Raw genomic sequence first — 16,331 nt, 5'->3', positions numbered from 1 at the left:
CCGGGTTTATCAGGCAGCGGGCTGCAGACTTCAGAGGTGAAGAGACTGGCTGAAGGTGGAGAATCCTGAACCCGCTGATCTGAGCGACTCGGGGAGATTAGAGCGGAGCCGGAGGGTTCATGTGTTGTCTTTTCTCTGGACGTGTTGGTTTCAGCCCTCCATGAAACACGCTTTGTTCTGTCTCTTCTCAATCTGAGATTCGTGAGTCACGCAGCAGCTTTTTAGGATTCAACCTGATGGAGAGCAGAGGTTCAAAGTGAAGGGTTTTTGAAGGGAATCAACTAAAGACACACAGACAGAGGGTTCCTCTGAAGAAGAGCATAAACACATTCATGGAAGAATTCGTTTGGACTAAATTATGTGGGGTTCATTTCACACACTGTTAACAAGCAGCTCTTGGCTTATTGTGTGTCTGTAGGGGGTTCAGTTCCTCATAAAAACTTAAACATCTACTTCCTCTAAAGATAAGATAAGATAAGATACAATATGATAAGGTCTACTGAGGGCAGCCAAAATATGGAAACTTTTTAAAAAATCTGTCCAAGTTTAAATAAAAAGAACGACTTCATCTCCTGTGTTTTAGTATTTAATAAAAAACGTTAAAAAGGCAGCTTCATGTACAGAATACACCAGTGACAGAGACTGCCACTGTACTCTGATGACACACTAATGTATATCCAAAGAAAGTCAGTGGAGATTCCTGGGACCTGATGTAAAAACCGAAAGTTATTGTAATGATCAACAATAATAAAAAGGTAAACATTCACATGTAGAAAAAGGACAGGATATCACAACAATCACAACAAAAGGCATGTTAATTCTTCGTGACAACTCTGGTAGTAATAGACGGCAAAAACAATAAAATATGAAAATAATTACACCGCTTTCCACATTATTATGCAAATGACATTTTTCTCTTATTTTCCTAAATATTAATGCAAATGACAGAGTATTTTTCGAGTCATCAGCCATTATAGCATAATTCAAATGTTTTTGAACAAACTTCATAATGACAACTGTTATTTTTAAATATAAAAACCTCAAATGCACTGTTCTACATTATTAAGCACGGCAGATTTTTAAAATATTTTATAGGTTGTAAAGAACTGAAAATGGTCATGTGTTAAATTTGCAGCATTAGGAGGTCATATTTACTGAAATCAAAGCTATTTCAATCAAAAACATCTTAACAGGCCAAGCTCCTTGTTAACATAGGAGCCCTTCTTTGATATCACCTTCACTATTCTTGCATCCATTGAACTTGTGAGTTTTTGGAGAGTTTCTGCTTGAATTTCTTAGCAGGATGTCAGAATATCCTCCCAGAGCTGCTGTTTTGATGTGAACTGCCTCCCACCCTCATAGATCTTTAGCTTGAAGATGCTCCAAAGGTTCTCAACAGGGTTAAAGGTCAGGGGAGGATGGGGGCCACACCATGAGTTTCTCTCCTTTTATGCCCATAGCAGCCAATGACACAGAGGGATTCTCTGCAGCATGAGATGGTGCTTTGTCATGCATGAAGATCATTTTGCTACAGAAGGCACAGTTCTTCTTTTTGTACCATGGAAGAAAGTGGTCAGTCAGAAACTTTATATACTTTGCCAAGGTCATTTTCACACCTTCAGGGACCCTACCAGCTCTCTCCTGACTCCACCCCCTCCTTGCTGACGTCACAGCCTTGTTGGGACATGGTGGCCATCCACCAACCATCCACTACTCCTCCATCCGCACCATCCAGGGTTGCATGGCACTCATCAGTCAACAAGACAGTTTGAAAATGAGTCTTCATGTATTTCTGGGCCCACTGCAACCATTTCTGCTTGTGGGCATTGGTTAGGGGGGGGGCGAATAGTAGGTTGACACAACTGCAAGCCTCTAGAGGATCCTACACCTTGAGGTTGGTGGGACTCCAGAGGCACCAGCAGCTTCAAATACCTGTTTGCTGCTTTGTAATGGTATTTTAGCATCTGCTCTCTTAATCTGATGAATTTGTCCATCAGAAACCTTCCTCATTATGCCTTTATCTGCATGAACCCATCTGTGCTCTGAATCAGCCACAAATTTCTTCACAGTACGATGATCACGATTAAGTTTTCTTGAAATATCTCATGTTTTCATTCCTTGTCCAAGGCATTACACTATTTGACACTTTTCAGCAGCAGAGATCCTTTTTCTTTCCCATATTGCTGAAACCTGTGGCCTGCTTAATAATGTGGAACAGTGCATTTTGAGGTTTTAATTTTTTTTAAAATAATGGTTATCATTATGAAGTTTGTTCAAAAACATTTGAATTATGCTCTAACGGCTGATGACTTGAAAAATACCCTGTCATTTGCACTAATATTTTGGAAAATAAGAGAAAAATTTCATTTGCTTAATAATGTGGAAAGCGGTGCAGGAAGCCTGTCTAGTAGATAAATGTGATAGCGCCCTCTAGGGTACCCATCTATCAGACAGAACCTGGTTGAGTGCCCTCTGGGCCCTAGGCTCTTGATTAGTGGATCAGGACCCAAAAGTGTATCACAAAGCCATTTTTAGAGATTTTCTGATGTCTGCAGGGATGAAAAATGTGGCAGAAAGTCTCTGATGTGCTTTTATTTTGAAGGATATTTTTCTGTGTTTTTGTTCTTCATCTTTGTTCCATCTCAAGTCATTTTTCATCAAAAGTCACCCATAGTTCATGTAGTTAGCAGTAAAATAAGCTAATTAGCATGCTAGCACAGTTTCATGATGTGAGGTGTGCTCTGCATTTGTTTAAAGTTGGACAGGCAGCCTGTGAGGTTGGTGTGAGCTTTGGCCCACAGCGAAAACATAAGATAGCCAAAGGAAGAACTTTACCTAACTTTATCTGAATCAGAGCAAAACTAACTGTAGGTATAAAGTTTCTATTGCAGGATTAAGTGAGCGCGTGGATCCTCCCAGAAACAAAGAGAATGTCTGACTGTTCTTCATCTTTGTTCCATCTCAAGTCATTTTTCATCAAAAGTCACCCATAGTTCATGTAGTTAGCAGTAAAATAAGCTAATTAGCATGCTAGCACAGTTTCATGATGTGAGGTGTGCTCTGCATTTGTTTAAAGTTGGACAGGCAGCCTGTGAGGTTGGTGTGAGCTTTGGCCCACAGCTGAAAACATAAGATAGCCAAAGGAAGAGACTTAAAAGCTTTATCTGAATCAGAAAAATTCATTATTAACTGAGGATTTGGGACAGCTTTGGGTTTTAAATGGAGCTGGAGGAAATGTTTGGATCAGTACTGGATGAGCAGAGCCTGTGGAGGCTGGGAAAAGGCCTTAAACCACTGGCTATGTGTCCCTGCTGTTGAATAGAGATTTATTATATTAATGGGGAGAAAGTATCCACACCCAGACCTGCTGAATCCAGAAACCTTAAAATAGAATCTGTCAAAGTGAAGCAGGCTTAAACCTGTCAGGGACTCGGCGTGTTGATACCGCTGACACCCGGCGGAGAGGTTCAGGCTGTCAATGGCTGGGTACTTTAAGCTGCCACAGGTTCAGTTTAGGGGGCAGAGCAATAAAAAAGCTGTCATGCTGCTACAGGAGTGGCTGGACATTTCTAAGGCTTATTACAACCATGCTGAGGATTATCCATAACAGAGGAAAACTGTAAACAGTGCTGAACCTTCCCAGGAGTGGCCAGCCATTTCTAAGGCTTTAGGACTCCATTCAACCATGCTGATAGCCATTATCCATAACAGAGGAAAACTGTGAACAGTGCTGAACCTTCCCAGGAGTGGCAGCTTTGGGTTTTCAACCATGCTGATAGCCATTATCCATAACAGAGGAAAACTGTGAACAGTGCTGAACCTTCCCAGGAGTGGCTGGACATTTCTAAGGCTTTAGGACTCCATACAACCATGCTGAGAGCCATTATCCACAACAGGGGAAAACTGTGAACAGTGCTGAACCTTCCCAGGAGTGGCTGGACATTTCTAAGGCTTTAGGACTCCATACAACCATGCTGAGAGCCATTATCCACAACAGAGGAAAACTGTGAACAGTGCTGAACCTTCCCAGGAGTGGCCAGCCATTTGTAAGACTTTAGGACTCCATTCAACCATGCTGATAGCCATTATCCATAACAGAGGAAAACTGTAAACAGTGCTGAACCTTCCCAGGAGTGGCCAGCCATTTCTAAGGCTTTAGGACTCCATTCAACCATGCTGAGAGCCATTATCCACAACAGGGGAAAACTGTGAACAGTGCTGAACCTTCCCAGGAGTGGCCGGTCTACCAACGTGACTCCAAGATAACATGGACGAATCATCCAGGAGGTCCTAGGAGGCCTCACTGACTCAGATAAGGTCAAAGTTCATGACTTAAACATCAGAAAGAGACTGGGCAACCAAAAACATCCAGATGATCCAAAAGCCTTAAGGGAAAATATTCTGTGGACTGGCCAGAAAGAAGCTTTGGAAGGTGTGGGTCCTGTTACATCTGGAGTAAAACTAACATTCATCAGAAGAACATCAGACCAATGGGCTAACAAAAACTAAATGAAGGGTGGTCTGAACCTTCCCAGGAGTGGCTGGACTTAAATCTGATTGAGATGTTGTGGTGTGACCTTAAACAGGCCGTTCATGCTGGAAAACCCTCCAATATGGCTGAATTAAAGCATTCCCAGGAGTGGCCAGCCATTTGTAAGACTTTAGGACTCCATTCAACCATGCTGATAGCCATTATCCATAACAGAGGAAAACTGTAAACAGTGCTGAACCTTCCCAGGAGTGGCCAGCCATTTCTAAGGCTTTAGGACTCCATTCAACCATGCTGAGAGCCATTATCCACAGGAAAAAATCAACTGCTAAACAATTTTTCTCAAAACATAAATACCTTTTTATTTGTAATATTAACAAAATGGATGGGCAAACTGAACTACACCATTAGGAAAATAATGTCAGACTTTATAGCTAAGCCATGATGAGCACAGATGTCAGGATACCAGAGAAGAAACTAGAAAGAACTGGAAAACAGCCCATCCATCATCTCATCAATGATAAAATATTCTGTGGACTGGCCAGAAAGAAGCTTTGGAAGGTGTGGGTCCTGTTACATCTGGAGTAAAACTAACATTCATCAGAAGAACATCAGACCAATGGGCTAACAAAAACTAAATGAAGGTTCTGAAGTGGTCTCGTCAAAGTCTGGACTTAAATCTGATTGAGATGTTGTGGTGTGACCTTAAACAGGCCGTTCATGCTGGAAAACCCTCCAATATGGCTGAATTAAAGCAATCCTGCAAAGAGGGTGCGCCAGCATTCCTCCACGATGATATGAAAGACTCACTCACAGTTGTTTCTGCCAAGGCTGGAACAACCAGCTGTTAGGGTTTGAGGGAAAAGACTTTTTAACATCGGGGCTAGGCCGTCCACAACAGGGGACCAAGGGGAGCGCTGTCTGACTTTCTTCTAATAACCGCTCTAATCAAAGCGGCAAAAATGATTTTATTTATTCATGCTGTAGTACAATAGAGTATTTTCAAACTGTAAACAATTTTTCTCAAAACATAAATACCTTTTTATTTGTAATATTAACAAAATGGATGGGCAAACTGAACTACACCATTAGGAAAATAATGTCAGACTTTATAGCTAAGCCATGATGAGCACAGATGTCAGGATACCAGAGAAGAAACTAGAAAGAACTGGAAAAACAGCCCATCCATCATCTCATCAATGATAAAATAATTGCAAAAAAGAGGAAAATTGGAAAAAATGGGTTAAAAGTAACAAAATTTGGCAGTAATACGTGTCGAAAGTGATTAAAGAGTGGCAAAAATGCTAAAAAGTGGCAAAAACAGGTTTACGACAAAGGGCCAAGCAGCAAGGAAAGAAGTGTCAAAAATGGGTGGTAAAAATGGTGAAAAACCATGACAAGTGGCAAAAATTAATTTCAAGGGGCAGATATTGACCTAAAGTGGTTAAAAAATGCCTAAAATGGCCAAATGAGTGGTGAACATGGTGAACAGCTGTTAAAAGTGGCAAAATTTCTTAGGTCAAGTAATCAAAAAGGTCAAAAATGGTAAAAATTGGCTAAATGTGGCAAAACTGGTTTTGGTGTGGAAATAATAATGATTAAGAGTGAGAGAAATGAGTTAAAGGTGGCAAAAAAAAAGCTTAGAGAGGGAAAAATGGGCATTAATGGTCCATTCTCTGGGTTTATCAGGGGTCATTCTCTGGGTTTATCAGGGGTCATTCTCTGGGTTAATCAGGGGCCATTCTCGGGGTTTATCAGGGGTCATTCTCTGGGTTTATCAGGGGTCATTCTCTAGGTTTATCAGGTGCTGATCTCTGGGTTTATCAGGGGTCATTCTCTGGGTTTATCAGGGGTCATTCTCTGGGTTTATCAGGGGTCATTCTCTAGGTTTATCAGGTGCTGATCTCTGGGTTTATTAGGGGTCATTCTCTGGGTTTATCAGGGGTCATTCTCTAGGTTTATCAGGGGTCATTCTCTGGGTTTTTGAGGGTCGAGTCGCTGGGTTTATCAGGGTCCATTCTCTGGGTTTATCAGGGGCCATTCTCTGGGTTTATCAGGGGCCATTCTCTGGGTTTATCAGGGTCCATTCTCTGGGTTTATTAGGGTCCATTCTCTGGGTTTATCAGGGGCCGTTTTCTGGGTTTATCAGGGGCCATTCTCTGGTTTATCAGGGTCCATTCTCTGGTTTATCAGGGTCCATTCTCTGGGTTTTTCAGGGGCCATTCTCTGGTTTATCAGGGGTCATTCTCTGAGTTTATCAGGGTCCATTCTCTGGGTTTATCAGGGGTAATTCTCTGGGTTTATCAGGGTCCATTCTCCGGGTTTATCAGGGGTCATTCTCTGGGTTTATCAGGGGCCATTCTCTGGGTTTATCAGGGGCCATTCTCTGGGTTTATCAGGGGTCATTCTCTGGGTTTATCAGGGGTCATTCTCTGGGTTTATCAGGGGCCATTCTCTGGGTTTATCAGGGGTCATTCTCTGGGTTTATCAGGGGTCATTCTCTAGGTTTATCAGGGTCCATTCTCTGGGTTTATCTGGGGCCATTCTCCAGGTTTATCAGGCACTGTTCTCTGGGTTTATCTGGGGCCATTCTCTGAGTTCATCAGGGGTCAATCTCTGGGTTTATCAGGGGCCATTCTCTGGGTTTATCAGGGGTCATTCTCTGGGTTTATCAGGGGCCATTCTCTGGGTTTATCAGGGGCCGATTTCTGTGTTTATTAGTGGCCATTCTCTGGGTTTATCAGGGGCCATTCTCTGGTTTATCAGGGGCCATTCTCTGGGTTTGTCAGGGGCCATTCTCTGGGTTTATCAGGGTCCATTCTTTGGGTTTTTCAGGGGCCATTCTCTGGTTTATCAGGGGTCATTCTCTGGGTTTATCAGGGTCCATTCTCTGGGTTTATCAGGGGTCATTCTCTGGGTTTATCAGGGTCCATTCTCTAGGTTTATCAGGGGCCATTCTCTAGGTTTATCAGGCGCTGTTCTCTGGGTTTATCAGGGGCCATTCTCTGAGTTCATCAGGGGTCAATCTCTGGGTTTATCAGGGGCCATTCTCTGGGTTTATCAGGGGCCATTCTCTGGGTTTATCAGGGGCCATTCTCTGGGTTTATCAGGGGTCATTCTCTGGGTTTATCAGGGGTCATTCTCTGGGTTTATCAGGGGCCATTCTCGGGGTTTATCAGGGGCCATTCTCTGGGTTTATCAGGGGTCATTCTCTAGGTTTTTCAGGGGCCGATTTCTGTGTTTATTAGTGGCCATTCTCTGGGTTTATCAGGGGCCATTCTCTGGTTTATCAGGGGCCATTCTCTGGGTTTGTCAGGGTCAATTCTTTGGGTTTTTCAGGGGTCATTCTCTGGGTTTATCAGGGTCCATTCTTTGGGTTTTTCAGGGTCCATTCTCTGGGTTTATCAGGGTCCATTCTCTGGGTTTATCAGGGGTCATTCTCTGGGTTTATCAGGGGTCATTCTCTAGGTTTATCAAGCGCTGTTCTCTGGGTTTATCAGGGGCCATTCTCTGAGTTCATCAGGGGTCAATCTCTGGGTTTATCAGGGGCCATTCTCTGGGTTTATCAGGGGTCATTCTCTGGGTTTATCAGGGGTCATTCTCTGGGTTTATCAGGGGCCATTCTCTGGGTTTATCAGGGGTCATTCTCTGGGTTTATCAGGGGTCATTCTCTGGGTTTATCAGGGGTCATTCTCTGGGTTTATCAGGGGTCATTCTCTGGGTTTATCAGGGTCCATTCTCTGGGTTTTTCAGGGGCCATTCTCTGGGTTTATCAGGGTCCATTCTCTGGGTTTATCAGGGTCCATTCTCTGGGTTTATCAGGGGCCATTCTCTGGGTTTATCAGGGGCCATTCTCTGGGTTTATCAGGGGTCATTCTCTAGGTTTTTCAGGGTCCATTCTCCGGGTTTATATGGGGCCATTCTCTAGGTTTATCAGGCGCTGTTCTCTGGGTTTATCAGGGGCCATTCTCTGAGTTCATCAGGGGTCATTCTCTGGGTTTATCAGGGGCCATTCTCTGGTTTATCAGGGGTCATTCTCTGGGTTTATCAGGGGCCATTCTCTGGGTTTATCAGGGGCCGTTTTCTGGGTTTATTAGTGGCCATTCTCTGGGTTTATCAGGGGCCATTCTCTGAGTTCATCAGGGGTCAATCTCTGGGTTTATCAGGGTCCATTCTCTAGGTTTATCAGGGGCCATTCTCTAGGTTTATCAGGCGCTGTTCTCTGGGTTTATTAGGGGTCATTCTCTGGGTTTATCAGGGGTCATTCTCTAGGTTTATCAGGCGCTGTTCTCTGGGTTTATCAGGGGCCATTCTCTGAGTTCATCAGGGGTCAATCTCTGGGTTTATCAGGGGCCATTCTCTGGGTTTATCAGGGGCCATTCTCTTGTTTATCAGGGGCCATTCTCTGGGTTTGTCAGGGTCAATTCTTTGGGTTTTTCAGGGGTCATTCTCTGGGTTTATCAGGGTCCTATCTTTGGGTTTTTCAGGGGCCATTCTCTGGTTTATCAGGGGTCATTCTCTGGGTTTATCAGGGTCCTATCTTTGGGTTTATCGGGGTCCATTCTCTTGGTTTATCATGGGTCATTCTCTGGGTTTATCAGGGGTCATTCTCTAGGTTTATCAGGGGTCATTCTCTGGGTTTATCAGGGGTCAATCTCTGGGTTTATCAGGGGTCATTGTCTCGGTTTATCAGGGGTTAGTCAGTTCTGTGGGCAGGCCTGCAGAAGTGTACCTGAAGATTAATACATGAAATCCTCATTAAAAACTGTGTTTGTATTTACTCAAGTTTTCTCTGATATGCAAAAGAAAAAGAACTGAACACTTTTCCACAGCGCTGCATGCTCAGAGGAGAAATGTCATGGTTTTGAAAGCAGAGGTGGTAAAGCATAAAGCATGATGATACAAAGATCGATTAAAGAGATGTGTTGACTCTAAGCTTTCCGAAGTTTCCACGCTCCTGTCCGTGCTGCTCTGATACTTTTCCTCCTCAAACTGAACCATGACCAGCTCTTTTTGGTACATTAAGCTTCAACACCATAAAAATATTGTTCCAGGAGATAAGAGCTGATGAACTCTCCTTCAATAATTTCAAAGTTATGTCAAGAAAATAAAATATTTAAAAAAGTTTTCTGATAAAGTTTTCCTCTTTTACTTGTACGCCCCGGCTGCGACAGAAATTAAAGTCCATTATCTCCAGACGTCAGCGTCTGGTTAGATAAAGCAAATGAAAGAGAAAGAAGCGGCTCTTTATTGGACTTTAAAGCCTCTAGTAATAACATTAAAGTGGCAGTATTAGCAGCCGTGTTGAATTAGGGTTCACAGATCCATATCTGCACATGCTGCCCAGAATAAATCGTTTCTAATTACATAAAGTCGTTTCACACATCCTTCAGAACGTGTAAGCCTTCATATCATATTGCAGGGAGATAATGAAACACATTTCTCACCTCCATAATGAAATATATTAACGCCAGCTCATAACTGGGAGCATCTCTGAGATCTCTCCTCTGATTGGTGCAGCCGACGTCCACAGGTGAGTGTGATGGTTCTGGTGATTCCTCTCCCTCCTCAGCATGAAACAGTCCTGATAGTCCTGGAGGTGTTGGGTAAGAATGCATCTGTTAATGGTCGATAAACTAGGAAACACAGAAACAGTGCATTCAGAAAGTCTTCACTGTTTAGATGAAGGCACTGTAGTGGACATAAACGGACACAGCAAAGTAAATCAACAACAAATACAGTGCATTCAGAGAGTCTTCAGACACCCTTTCGCTTACTTCAGTTTTGTTATGTTGCAAGCTGATGCTACAGTGGTGATGCTACAGTGATGATGCTACAATGGTAATGCTACAGTGGTGATGCTACAGTGATGATGCTACAATGGTAATGCTACAGCCTGACACTACAGTGCTGATGATACAGTAGTGATCCTACAGTGGGGATGTTACAGAAGTGATGCTACAGTGGTGATGCTACATTGTCAACTCAACTCAACTTTATTTATAAAGCACTTTAAAACAACCACAGCTGAAACAAAGTGCTGTACATAAGTTGACAAAACAATGCAGGGATAAAACAATTAAAACAATGAATAGGTATAAACACTAAAATAATCGTTTCATTGTCTTTTAAAAAAAAAAAAATTTAAGAACAATAAAACAATAACTAAAAACAAACCATAAAACACTAAAACAGGAGCAGAGTCTCATCGGGGGTTGAAAGCCAAGGAATAAAAATGGGTTTTAAGACAAGTTTTAAAAATGGACAGTGAGGATGCCTGTTTAATGTGGGAGGGAAGCTCGGTCCACAATTTGGGAGCAGCGATAGAAAAAGCTCTATCCCCTCTGAGCTTCCGTTTTGACCTCGGTACCTCCAGGAGCAGCGGAGAAGCAGATCAGCTGACCTGAGGCACTGAGCAGGAGCGTAGGGGTGAAGGAGCTCAGAGAGGTAGGACGGGGCCAGACCATTCAAAGATTTAAAAACAAATAAAAGAATCTTAAAATGGACTCTAAAGTGCACAGGCAGCCAGTGGAGGGAGGACAGGGTGGGAGTAATGTGCTCCCTCTTACGTACTCCAGTTAAGAGGCGAGCGGCTGCGTTTTGCACCAACTGGAGACGTGCAAGGGAGGACTGACTGACTCCAAAATAAAGTGCATTACAGTAATCCAGCCGAGATGTGATAGAGGCATGGATTACTGTTTCAAAGTGCTGTTGTGTGTGAAAAGGCTTCACCTTTGCCAACTGCCTAGTCTGAAAAAAGCTGGACTTCACTACAGAGCTAATTTGACGCTCCAGCTTAAAATTATTGTCCATCTTAAAACCCAAGTTTGACACTGTTGGCTGAAGATAATCAGCCAAAGGGCCCAAGTCAACAGGAGAGGATACACAAGGGCCACTGGGACCAAACACCATCACTTCTGTTTTATTCTCATTAAAATTTAAAAAGGTCAAAGCCATCCAGGCTTTGATGTCTTCAAGACATGCCAGGAGTGGTGAGAGAGAGAAAGCATTTTTCTTTTTCAGCGGCACGTATATCTGACCGCCGTCAGCATAACAATGGAAAGAAATGCCATGCTTTCTCAGGATGGAGCCCAGGGGCAGTAAGTACAAAGAGAAAAGCAGGGGCCCTAAAATCGACCCCTGTGGAACCCCATACGGCAGAGGAGCAGTGCTGGACTCTGAATTTCCAAAGCTTACAGACATACTTCTGTCAGCCAGATATGACTTGAACCACTCAAGCGCAGTACCACATATACCCACTAGGTGGCGTAGCTGAGCCACTAGGGTGTAGTGGTCCACAGTGTCAAAGGCTGCGGTTAGGTCCAACAGGACAAGAATTACATGGTCACCAGAATCATTTGGCAAGAGGATGTCATTAAAAACTCTTAATAAAGCTGACTCGGTGCTATGGAGAGTTTTAAAGCCGGACTGAAAGACCTCCAGGACCTCATGCTCATCCAGAAATGACTTTATCTGAACATGAAAACTTTCTCCAAAATGTTTGAAATAAAAGGGAGCTTGGAGATAGGCCTAAACCTGGCCAGCACACTGCGATCAAGGCCAGGTTTCTTAAGTAGAGGCTGCACCACTGCATGTTTAAAACTTAAAGGAACAACACCAGAAGACAGACTGCTGTTTATGATAGCCAGAACTGACTGTCCTATACTAGGGAAACCTCTTTAAAAAGTCTAGGAGAGACAGCATCACAGGGAGAACCTGAAGGCTTAATATGGGCAAGCAGATCTTCTAAAAACGACAGAGACACAGGCTCAAACTTATCAAAAGCTGCAGAGCAAGGAACAGGATCAGAGGGGTCAGATGCAGGAGCTGAGATGAGAGACCTTGCAGTAGCAACCTTATCAATAAAAAAGTGCAGGAAGCTATTGCACATTTCAGGAGATGCCTCCAAGCTGACAGGCTGTGGGGCTTTTAGAGAACAGTGTCAGTGGTTTTAAATAACACATGCGGGTTATGACGATTGGACTCAATGAGGTTCGACCGATATTCTCTTTTAGTCTCTTTAACAGTGTTCTGGTAGCAGCTCCAACAGTCCTTTAGAATTTGGAAAGAAACCTGCAACCTGTCCTTCTTCCACCTTCGCTTAGCTTTGCGGCACTCCCGTCTAGAGTCATCATTAAACCAGGGCTCAGGTTTAGCCTTGGGCTGCCAGTTTTTATTGGAGCCACAGAGTCCAGTATGGTTCCACAGGAGGAGTCAAACCAGGAGCTGAGCTCCTCTGTGCTGGCAGAGGCAGAGCAGACACAAAGATGATCAAAAGCCACAGAGAACTGACCGGCAGCACAAGAGTTAACAATCCGGCGTCTCTGACCAGGGGCGGCAGATTTAACAACAGCACAGCAGAAAGCAACTTCAGACAATACAGGCATATGAGCAGAAATCACATGGTCACAGATCTCCAAGTTAAACACAGATAAACCATGAGAGAGGACGAGGTCTAATGTGTGTCCATGTTCACGAGTAGGACCAGAAACACACTGCACCAAATTAAAAGAGTCAATAAGGCTTAAAAAGTCCTTCACCAACGGCTTATCAGGGCAACACACATGAAGATTAAAATCCCCAAGAAAAAGGGCACGATCATACTTTGGCATTATTTCAGCCAGAAGACTAGAAAAGTCATTTACAAAGGCCTTACTGTATTTGGGGGGTCGGTAAATGACAGCGCACAGCACCGGGTCAGAGCGACCCACCTCAAACAAAGTTACCTCAAAGCAGGAAAATGAGGATGAATTTAAAATCATTTTTATATACAGTCGCCTTCCTCCGCCACGACCCGACGTCCGCGGGGAGTTAAAATAAGAACAGGTAAAAGTTTGACCGGAGCACTGCACTCACCGACACCGATCCAAGTCTCCGTCACACAGAGGGAATCCAGGGCACGGGAGCTGAAGAAATCCCTCAAGATGAAGGCCAATCCTGGCGGGAGAGCGGTGACAGGTACCAGGCAGACGTTGATGGGGTCTAGGAAGCGCCGGGGCACCGCGAAAGGAGGGAAATAATCCATGTCCTGTCCGGGAAATGGACGAAGAGCGTAACAGCCAGAGCCTCCGCTTCACCAGCCGACCGCCGCGTCTGCCGCGGCGACGGGGACGCTCCCGCCGAAAAGGTAGAGCCGAGGCCCTGTACAGGCGAGGCGGGATCCCCGCAAATAGCGGGGGCAAAGTTTTCTGTCCGCTTTGATCAGACGCACCTAAATCTCTGACATTCTGCAGTGTCAATGGATAAAAACAACAAAAACACTGAGCAGTGAAGAAGCAACAGACGTAGCAGACGGCCAGCCACACACGCTGGCGCCATCTTGCCTTCGTGCCTTGTTAGTGATGCTAATGCTTCAGTGGTGCTACAGTGGGGATGCTAAAGCCTGATGCTACAGTGGGGATGCTAAAGCCTGATGCTTCAGTGGGGATGCTAAAGCCTGATGCTTCAGTGGGGATGCTAAAGCCTGATGCTACAGTGGGGATGCTACAGCCTGATGCTACAGTGGGGATGCTAAAGCCTAATGCTTCAGTGGTGATGCCACAGTGTGAATGCTAAAGGCTGATGCTACAGTGGGGATGCTACAGTAGTGATGCTACAGACGTGATGCTACAGTGGGGATGCTTCAGTGTGAATGCTAAAGCCTGATGCTACAGTGGGGATGCTACAGCCTGATGCTACAGTGGGGATGCTAAAGCCTAATGCTTCAGTGGGGATGCTAAAGCCTGATGCTACAGTGGGGATGCTACAGACGTGATGCTACAGTGGGGATGCTAAAGCCTAATGCTTCAGTGGTGATGCCACAGTGTGAATGCTAAAGCCTGATGCTTCAGTGGGGATGCTAAAGCCTGATGCTTCAGTGGGGATGCTAAAGCCTGATGCTTCAGTGGGGATGCTACAGCCTGATGCTACAGTGGGGATGCTAAAGCCTAATGCTTCAGTGGTGATGCCACAGTGTGAATGCTAAAGGCTGATGCTACAGTGGGGATGCTACAGTAGTGATGCTACAGACGTGATGCTACAGTGGGGATGCTTCAGTGTGAATGCTAAAGCCTGATGCTACAGTGGGGATGCTACAGCCTGATGCTACAGTGGTGATGCTACAGTAGTGAGGCTACAGACGTGATGCTACAGTGGGGATGCTACAGACGTGATGCTACAGTGGGGATGCTATAGTCAATGCTACAGCAGCAATACTACAGTGGAGATGCTTCTGTGATAATGCTACATCATGATGCTAAAGCCTGATGGTTCAGTGGGGATGCTTTGGCCTGATGCTACAGTGGTGATGCTACAGCCTGATGCTACAGTGGTGATGCTACAGTGGTGATGCTACATCCTCATGCTACAGTGGTGATGCTACAGCCTGATGCTACAGTGGTGATGCTACATCCTCATGCTACAGTGGTGATGCTACAGTGGTGATGCTACATCCTCATGCTACAGTGGTGATGCTACAGTGGTGATGCTACATCCTCATGCTACAGTGGTGATGCTACAGCCTGATGCTACAGTGGTGATGCTACATCCTCATGCTACAGTGGTGATGCTACAGTGGTGATGCTACATCCTCATGCTACAGTGGTGATGCTACAGTGGTGATGCTACATCCTCATGCTACAGTAGTGATGCTACAGCTGCTGTAAACAGCTGTATGTGGGAATTGATTCTGAAAGCTCTTCTCACAAATGCACTCTGAACCTTGAGTATCTAACACAGACGTGTGTGACTGGGAGCACATGATGGGTTATTAAAAGAAAATAATAATAACAATAATAATAATAATCATTATTATTATTATTATTATTATTATAAAATAATAATTTCTTTTGTTAAAGCAGAAAGTCATACGTCGTTGATGATCCCACTACATTTCCTCTGCCAGAAGGAGATTCTGTTTGTTCCTGGACCTCGGAGCCTCTCGGGGCCCCATCGCCCCCCCAGAGGATCCAGATTCATGAAGTGAGATTACTCAGAGGGTGGAGAGAGCCGAGCGGCTGCTTAGAGATGCAGGTCAGCGGCTCTTGAACCGACGCGTCCCCTGGGAGCCGTCCTCCATCTCCATTATGGATTCTGATCTCCACCAGCATCTGACAACGACACGCACAAACACACACACACACACACACACACACACACACAGAAGGAGGAAGTGTTTGAGCGCGTTTAGCCTGGGGCCCCTCATCTGAGCCCTTCAGAGGATGAAGAGGAGCGAGGAAGAGGAGGAGGGGGCTGATGAAAGAGGAGTTTGATGCCTGGCAGCAGTTTATCAGACGTGTAAGATGCTGAAAAAGAGGTCGTTGACGTCCGAGACCCCGAGACTAGACCCGCATCAGGAGCCGAGGCAGGGAGAACCTCCTTATCTGAAGGAACTGACTGTAAGACTGGACCAGATGTGGTTTTTTACCAGTGGAACTCATCTCTAAAGGGTTTCTCCTGCTGTCAGGATTTGAAACTGAATCTCTTTTATGAGCTTGCTGTTGGAGTTGGGATGTGGTTTGATAGCTGGTCATGGGAGCTCTGGCTCTGGAACATTTTCATTGAATCAGCCAAACTCTGTATTATTTTAACATGTAGTTGTGCTGGTTCACCTCTGAGAAGTCTAAGCAGGATTTCAGTCAGAGTTACCCGCTTATCTGCATTTGAAAGTCAAGTTAAAGTTAGAATAAGAATAATTGGATTTTTCTAACTGTATATAAACACGCTGCCCGATGGAGAAAGAATGGCTGTTTTTCAGCCAAAGTTAAAGTAGCATCCTACACAGACTCGCCTCACTGTAACGCTCCTCAGAGTCCAGATGCTGATGATAATGTGATCATTCTGGAAGAAAATCATAAGAATTTCC

At 44.5% G+C, this 16,331-nt stretch overlaps 1 long non-coding RNA gene across 1 annotated transcript; it reads right to left on the bottom strand.

Annotated features, from left to right (window-relative positions):
• Positions 1-116: 116 nt before the first annotated feature.
• LOC121514563 lies at positions 117-13,425 on the bottom strand. The gene is made up of 3 exons (XR_005992312.1): positions 13,346-13,425; positions 9,937-10,082; positions 117-233 (listed from the first exon to the last, which is right to left on the bottom strand). It is a non-coding gene; the product is annotated as an uncharacterized LOC121514563 (long non-coding RNA).
• Positions 13,426-16,331: the final 2,906 nt, after the last annotated feature.

This window comes from Cheilinus undulatus, linkage group 9 (assembly GCF_018320785.1).
Source record: "Cheilinus undulatus linkage group 9, ASM1832078v1, whole genome shotgun sequence".
In the NCBI taxonomy this organism is placed as follows: Eukaryota; Metazoa; Chordata; class Actinopteri; order Labriformes; family Labridae; genus Cheilinus; species Cheilinus undulatus.
Note: the sequence above shows the minus strand (reverse complement) of the source record. Positions and strands in the feature narration are given on the sequence as shown.